The following is a 9068-nucleotide window of genomic DNA, read 5'->3' on the forward strand; positions in this document are numbered from 1 at the left end:
ATATTTTTGGATTTTTTTGCGGAATTTTTTAGGATTTTTTTCTAATATTTTTGTGATTTTATTTTTATTTTTTTGGGATTTACTAGGAAATTTCTTGGATTTTTGGGGGATTTTTTTGGTTTTTTTTCTCAATTTTTAGTGAATTTTTTTAGAAGTTTTGGGGAATTTGGGGGTTAAAAATTGGGAATTTTGGGGGTTTTTGGGGAATTTTCTGAGGAGAAAAATTTGGGAATTTTTGGCTTAAAATTTGGGAATTTTAAGGTTTTTTTGGGATTTTTTTTTGGGATTTTTTGGGGAATTTTTGGGGATTTTTTTGGGTTTTTTTTGAATTTTCAAAAGAAATTTCTGGAATTTCTTTTGGGAATTTTTTGGAAAATTTATTTTTATTATTTGGGGAATTTTTTGGGTTTTTATGGGGAATTTGTGGAATTTTTTGGGGAATTTTTTAGGATTTTTTTCTAATTTTTTTGTGATTTTTTAGAAATCTTTTGGGATTTATTGGGAAATTTTCTTGGAATTTTTTGGGATTTTTTTCTTGATTTTTAGTGAATTTTTTAGAAGTTTTGGGGAATTTTGGGGTTAAAAATTGGGAATTTTGGGGGGAAAAATTGGAAATTTTGGGGGGAAAAATTGGGAATTTTGGGGTTAAAATTGGGAATTTTTAAGGTTTTTTGGGGACTTTTTTTTGGGATTTTTTGGGGAATTTTTGGGATTTTTGGGGTTTTTTTTGGAATTTTCAAAAGAAATTTCAGGGAATTTTTTGGGATTTTTTTTATTTTTTGGGGATTTTTTTGGATTTTTTTGCGGAATTTTTTAGGATTTTTTTCTAATTTTTTTTGTGATTTTATTTTTATTTTTTGGGGGTTTATTGGGGAATTTCTTGGATTTTTTTGGGAATTTTTTGGGGTTTTTTTCTCGATTTTTTGTGGATTTTTTAGAAGTTTTGGGGAATTTTGAGGTAAAAAATTTGGGAATTTTAGGGTTAAAAATCGGGAATTTTAGAGTTAAAATTTGGGAATTTTCAGGTCAAAATTTGGGAAATTTTAAGGTTTTTTTGGGGATTTTATTGGGAATTTTTGGGATTTTTTTGGTTTTTTTTTGAATTTTCAAAAGAAATTTCTGGGATTTTTTTGGGGATTTTTTGGGGAATTTCTGGGATTTTTTTTTGATTTTTTTGGGGAATTTATTTTGATTTTTTGGGGATTTTTTTTGGTTTTTATGGGGAATTTGTGGAATTTTTTGGGGAATATTTTACAATTTTTAAATTTTTTTTTGTGGTTTTTTAAAATTTCTTCGGGATTTATTGGGAAATTTTCTTGGATTTTTTTGGGAATTTTTTTGGGATTTTTTTTCTTGATTTTTAGTGAATTTTTGAGAAGTTTTGGGGATTTTTGGGGTTAAAAATTGGGAATTTTGGGGGTTAAAAATAGGGAATTTTGGGGTTAAAAATTGGGAATTTCAGGGTTAAAATTTGGGAATTTTGGGGGGAAAAATTGGAAATTTTAAAGGTTTTTTTGGGGACATTTTTGGGATATTTTTGGAACATTTTCAGGGTATTTTTGGGACATTTTTGTGGCAATTTTTGGGATTTTTTGGGATTTTTTTGGGACATTTTTGGGATATTTTCTGAGTCTTTTTGGGGTATTTTTTTAATATTTTCAGGATATTTTTGGGGCATTTTCAGAGCATTTTTGTGATACTTTTAGGACATTTTTGGGGCCATTTTTGGGATATTTTTTGAATATTTTTGGGGCAATTTTCAGGACATTTTTGGGATATTTTTGTGACAATTTTTGGGACAATTTTCAGGACATTTTCAGAGCATTTTTAGGTCATTTTTGGGACATTTTTGGAAATTTTTTGGGCCAATTTTTGGGTATTTTTTGGGACTTTTTTGGATATTTTTAGGCCAATTTTTGGCATACTTTTGTGACAATTTTTGTGGCAATTTTTGGGATATTTTTGGGCCATTTTTCGTGGATTTTTGGGCCAATTTTTGCGATATTTTGGGGCCATTTACCGGGATATTTTTGGGCCATTTTTGGGGATATTTTGGGCCAAATTTTGGGGCCATTTTTCAGTCATTTTTAAGATATTTTTGGGACAATTTTGTGCCATTTTTGGGCCAATTTTGGGTCATTTTTCACCGTATTTTGGGCCATTTTTTGGGATTTTTTGGTGACATTTTTGGGACATTTTGGGGTATTTTTGTGACAATTTTTGGGACATTTTTGGGATATTTTTGGGTCATTTTAGGGCATTTCTGGGCCATTTCTGGATATTTTTGTGACAATTTTCAGGATGTTTTTGAGACATTTTTCGCGGATTTTTGGGCCAATTTTTGGGGTATTTTTGGTACAATTTTCAGGACATTTTTGGGCCATTTTGGGACATTTTCAGGACATTTTTGGGACATTTTTGGGTCATTTTTGGACATTTTTAGGACAATTTTTAGGACATTTTTGGGACATTTTTTCGCGGATTTTTGGGCCAATTTTTGGGACATTTTTGGGACAATTTTCAGGACATTTTTAGGGCATTTTTGAGCCAATTTTTGGGACATTTTCAGGATAATTCTGGGACACTTTTAAGGGCATTTTTGGGTATTTTTTGTGACAATTTTTGGGATATTTTTGGGTCACTTTAGGGCATTTTTGGGCCATTTTTTGGGTTACTTTTGGACAATTCCTGGGACAATTTTCAGGACATTTTTGGTATTTTTGGGCCATCTTTTGGGCCATTTTTGTGCCATTTTTGGGCCAATTTGGGTCATTTTTCACGGATTTTTGGGCCAATTTTTGGGATTTTTTTGGGACATTTCAGGACATTTTTGGGTCATTTTTGGGCCATTTTTGGGCCATTTTCAGGACATTTTTGGGCCAATTTTGGGACATTTTTGGGACATTTTTGGGGCATTTTTTGCATATTTTAGGCCAATTTTTGGATATTTTTGGGACATTTTTGGGACATTTTTCATGGATTTTTGGGCCAATTTTGAGATTTTTTTGGTACAATTTTCAGGACATTTTTGTGCCATTTTTGGGATATTTTGGGACAATTTTTGGAATATTTTTGGCCAATTTTGGGTCATTTTTCACGGATTTTTGGGCCAATTTTTGGGCCATTTTCAGACATTTTCAGGACATTTTTGGATAATTTTGTGACAATTTTTGGGGATATTTTTGGGCCAATTTTTGGGACATTTTTAGGGCATTTTTGGGACATTTTTTGCAGATTTTTAGGCCAATTTTTGGATATTTTTGGGACATTTTTTGCGGATTTTTTGGCCATTTTTTGGGATAATTTTGTGACATTTTTGGGACATTTATGGGCCAATTTTTTAGGTATTTTTAGGATATTTTGGGTCATTTTTGGGCCATTTTTGGGTCATTTTTGGGGCAATTTTTGGGCATTTTTGGGTATTTTTGTGCCATTTTTGGGATATTTTGGAGCATTTTGGGTCATTTTTGGGACATTTTTGAGTCATTTTTGGGCCATTTTTTGGGCCATTTTTGTGCCAATTTTGGGTCATTTTGTGACATTTTCAGGACATTTTTGGGCCAATTTTGGGTCATTTTTCACGGATTTTTGGGCCAAATTTTGGGATTTTTTTGGGGCCATTTTCAGACATTTTTGGGGCCAATCTTATAGGTATTTTTAGATTATTTTTGGGTCATTTTTGTACCAATTTTTGGGATTTTTTTGGGCGATTTTCAGGACATTTTTGGGCCATTTTTGGATATTTTTGGGCCAATTTTTGGGCCATTTTTTGGGATATTTTTGTGCCAATTTTGGGCCATTTTTTGGGATTTTTTTGGGACATCTTTTGGGTCATTTTTGTGCCATTTTTGGGCCAATTTTGTGTCATTTTTCACGGATTTTTGGGCCAATTTTTGGATTTTTTGGGACATTTTCAGGACATTTTTGGGTCATTTTTGGGACATTTTTGGGCCATTTTCAGGACATTTTTGGGTCATTTTTTGCACCATTTTTGGAAAATTTTCAGGACATTTTGGGGACATTTTTGGGACATTTTTTGCAGATTTTAGGACAATTTTGGGATATTTTTGGGACATTTTTCATGGATTTTTGGGCCAATTTTTGGATTTTTTTGTGACATTTTCAGGACATTTTGGGCCAACTTTTTAGGTATTTTTAGGATATTTTTGGGTCATTTTTTGGGCCATTTTTTGGGATATTTTTGGGATATTTTTAGGACACTTTTGGGATATTTTTGCGATATTTGTGTGACAATTTTTGGGATATTTTTGTGACAATTTTTGGGATATTTGTGGGTCATTTTTGGGATATTTTTGGGCCATTTTAGGGCATTTCTGGGCCATTTTTTGGATGTTTTTGGGACATTTTTGGGACATTTTAGGCCAATTTTTGGGATATTTTTGGGTCATGTTTGGGACATTTTTGGGCAATTTTTCATGGATTTTTGGGTCATGTTTTGGGACATTTTTCATGGATTTTTGGGTCATGTTTGGGACATTTTTCACGGATTTTTGGGCAATTTTTGAAATATTTTTGTACAATTTTCAGGACATTTTTGGGACATTTTCACAACTTTTCAGGACATTTTTTGGATATTTTTCGGCCAAGTTTTGGATTATTTTGGGCCATTTTTCGTGGATTTTTGGATACTTTTGGGACATTTTGGGGTCATTTTTGGGACATTTACGGCCATTTTGGGTCATTTTTTGGATATTTTTGGGTCATTTTTGGAACAATTTTCAGGACATTTTTGGGCCATTTTTTGGGACATTTTTAGGGCATTTTTGGGCATTTTTTTGGGATATTTTTTGGAAATTTCTGGAAATTTGGGCATTCTGGGTCATTTTTGGGCCATTTTTTGGACATTTTTCATGGATTTTTGGGCCAATTTCTGGGGTATTTTTGGGCCATTTTTGGGGATATTTTTGGGACATTTTTCATGGATTTTTGGGCCAATTTTTGAGATATTTTTGGGCCATTTTTGGGAACTTTTGGGGATATTTTTGGGTCATTTTAGGCCAATTTTCAGGACATTTTTGAGACAATTTTGGGCCACTTTTGGGCCGTTTTTTGCGGATTTTTGGGCCAATTTTTGGGACATTTTGGGCAATTTTTGGGACATTTTTCGTGGATTTTTGGGCCAATTTTTGCGATAATTTTGGGCCATTTACTGGGATATTTTTGGGACATTTTTTGGGATATTTTTGGGATATTTTTGGGTCATTTTTGGGTATTTTTGTGCCATTTTTTGGGATATTTTTGGAACATTTTTGGGCCAATTTTTGGTCATTTTTCACGGATTTTTGGGCCAGTTTTTGGGATTTTTTTGGGACATTTTCAGGACATTTTTGGGTCAACTTCTGGGATATTTTGGGGCCATTTTTTGGGGCATTTTTGGGGTATTGTTGGGACATTTTTGGGTAATTTTTGGGACATTTTTTGTGGATTTTTAGGCCAGATTTTGGGACATTTTGGGATATTTTGGGCCATTTTTTTGGATATTTTTGGGACATTTTTAGGACATTTTCAGGACATTTTTGGGACATTTTTCGCGGATTTTTGGGGCCAAATTTTGGGGTATTTTTGTGACAATTTTTGGGACATTTTTTGGGGCAATTTTCAGGACATTTTCAGAGCATTTTTAGGTATTTTTAGGATATTTTTGGGGTATTTTTGGGCCATTTCTTGAGACATTTTCGGGACATTTTCAGGACATTTTTGGGCCAATTTTTGGGCCATTTTTGGGCCATTTTTGGGACTTTTTTGCAGATTTTAGGCCAGATTTTGGGACATTTTTGGGATATTTTGGGGCCAATTTTTGGGATATTTTGGGGACAATTGTCAGTACACTTCTGGGCCATTTTTTTGGGATATTTTTGGGACATTTTTCGTGGATTTTTGGGCCAATTTTTGGGATTTTTTGTGACATTTTCAGAACATTTTTGGGCCAATTTTTTAGGTATTTTTAGGATATTTTTGGGTCATTTTTGGGCCATTTTTTGGGATATTTTTGGGATATTTTTGGGCCATTTTTGGGCCAACTTTTTGGATATTTTTGGGACAATTTTTGAGACATTTTAGGCCAATTTTAGGCCAATTTTTTGGTCATGTTTGGGACATTTTTGGGATATTTTTAGGGCATTTTTGGGCCAATTTTGGGATAATTTTGTGACAATTTTCAGGACATTTTTGGACATTTTTCATGGATTTTTGGGCCATTTTTTGTGATTTTTTGGCGACATTTTTGGGTCACTTTTGGGACATTTTTTGCGGATTTTTTGGCCATTTTTTGGGATACTTTTGTGCCATTTTTGTGCGAATTTTGGGTCATTTTTCACGGATTTTTGGGCCATTTTTTGGATTTTTTTGGGACATTTTCAGGACATTTTTGGGCCATTTTTGGGATATTTTTGGGTATTTTTGGGCCATTTCTTGAGACATTTTCGGGACATTTTGGACCATTTTTGGCCAATTTTTGGTGCCATTTTTGTGCCATTTTTGGGCCAATTTTGGGTCATTTTTCACAGATTTTTGGGCCAATTTTTGGGATTTTTGCAACATTTTCAGGACATTTTTGGGCCAATTTTTTAGGTATTTTTAGGATATTTTTGGGACATTGTTGGGCCATTTTTGGGTCATTTTTTCACGGATTTTTGGGCCAATTTTTGGGGTATTTTTGGGACATTTTTCATGGATTTTTGGGCCAATTTTTGAGATATTTTTGGGCCATTTTTGGGATATTTTTGGGGATATTTTTGGGTCATTTTAGGCCAATTTTCAGACATTTTAGAGACAATTTCGGGCCACTTTTGGGCCATTTTTTGCGGATTTTTGGGCCAATTTTTGGGACACTTTGGGGCAATTTACTGGGATATTTTTGGGACATTTTTGGGTATTTTTGGCCATTTTTTGGGATATTTTTGTGACAATTTTGGGACATTTTCGGGACATTTTGGATATTTTTGGGCCAATTTTTGTGCCATTTTTTGTGCCATTTTTGGGATATTTTTGGGCCATTTTAGGGATGTTTTCGGGATATTTTTGGGGTGATTTTTGGGTATTTTTGTGCCATTTTTTGGGATACTTTGTGCCATTTTTGGGCCAATTTTGGGTCATTTTTCACGGATTTTTGGGTCAATTTTGGGATTTTTTGGTGACATTTTCAGGACATTTTTTGGCCATTTTTGGGTCATTTTTGGGCCAATTTTTGAGATACTTTTGGTACAATTTTCAGGACATTTTTGGGTCATTTTTGGGATATTTTTGGGATATTTTTGGGCCATTTTTGGGATATTTTTGTGCCAATTTTTGGGCCATTTTTTTGGGATTTTTTTTGGGCCATTTTTGTGCCATTTTTGGGCCATTTTTGGGCCATTTTTCATGGATTTTTGGGCCAATTTTTGGGATTTTTTGGGCCATTTTCAGGACATTTTTGGCCCATTTTTGGGATATTTTTGGTACAATTTTCAGGACATTTTTGGGCCATTTTTTGGGATATCTTGGGGCATTTTTGGGCCAATTTTTGTGCCATTTTTGTGCCATTTTTGGGCCAATTTTGGGGTCATTTTCCACGGATTTTTTGGGCCAATTTTTGGGGTATTTTTGTGACATTTTCAGGGACATTTTATGTGCCATTTTTTGGGATATTTTTGTGCCATTTTTGGGATGTTTTCGGGATATTTTTGGGTGATTTTTGGGTATTTTTTGTGCCATTTTTTTGGGATACTTTGTGCATTTTTGGGCCAATTTTGGGTCATTTTCAGGATTTTTGGGCCAATTTTTGAGATATTTTTGGTACAATTTTCAGGACATTTTTGTGCCATTTTTTGGGATATTTTGGAGCATTTTTGGACAATTTTTGGGGTATTTTTGGCATTTTTGGGGACATTTTTGGGACATCTTTTGGGCCATTTTTGGGCCATTTTTGGGGATTTTTTGGGTCATTTTAGGCCAATTTTTGGGATATTTTTGTGCCAATTTTTGGGATATTTTTAGTCATTTTGGGCCATTTTTTGGGATAATTTTATGACAATTTTCAGGACATTTTCGGGACATTTTTGGGATATTTTTGGGCAATTTTTGTGCCATTTTTGTGCCATTTTTGGGATATTTTTGGGCCATTTTTGGGACATTTTTGGGCCATTTTTGGGACAATTCTTGGGCAATTTTCAGGACATTTTTGGGTATTTTTCGGCCAATTTTTGTGCCATTTTTGGGGCCATTTTTTGTACCATTTTTGTGCCATTTTTGGGCCAATTTTGGGTCATTTTTCACGGATTTTTGGGCCAATTTTTGGGATATTTTTGGGCCATTTTTGGGCCATATTTTGGGATATTTTTGGGATATTTTTGGCCCATTTTTGGTCCATTTTGTGCCATTTTTCTCACCCAGGCGTGCAGAGCGCTCAGCGCCAGCTCCCGACCCCGCGGCTCCTCCAGCGCTGCCGAAATCTGGGGAGCACCTGGGGCAGCCAGGCCTGGGCCCCCTCACCTGGTAATTAACGGTAATTAACGGTAATTATGATAAGCCACGGAAATCGGGGAAAAATTGGGGTAAAATTGGAAAAAAAATGGGGAAATTTGGGTGAAAATTGGGAAAAATTTGAATAAAAATGGGGAAAATTTGGGGGAAGTTTGGGTGAAAATGGGGAAAAATTGGGGAAAAATTGGGATAAAAATGGGGAAAAATTGAGAAAAAATTGGGAAAAAAAATGGGGAAAAATTGGGTGAAAATTGGGATAAAAATGAGGAAAAATTGGGGAAAAATTGGGGAAAAAAATTGGGGAAAATTTGAGTGAAGATTGGGAAAAATTGGATATAAAATGGGGAAAAATTGGGGAAAAAATGGGGAAAAAATGGGATTAAAAATGGGAAAATTTGGGTGAAAATTTGGATAAAAAATGGGGAAATTTGGGTGAAAATTGGGAAAAATTGGGATAAAAATGGGGAAAATTTGGGTGAAAATTGGGATAAAAAACGGGGAAAAATTGGGTGAAAATTGGGAAAAATTGGGATAAAAATGGGGAAAATTCGGGTGAAAATTGGGAAAAATTGAGATAAAAAATGGGA

This window comes from Zonotrichia albicollis, chromosome 40, assembly GCF_047830755.1.
Source record: "Zonotrichia albicollis isolate bZonAlb1 chromosome 40, bZonAlb1.hap1, whole genome shotgun sequence".
NCBI lineage: Eukaryota > Metazoa > Chordata > Aves > Passeriformes > Passerellidae > Zonotrichia > Zonotrichia albicollis.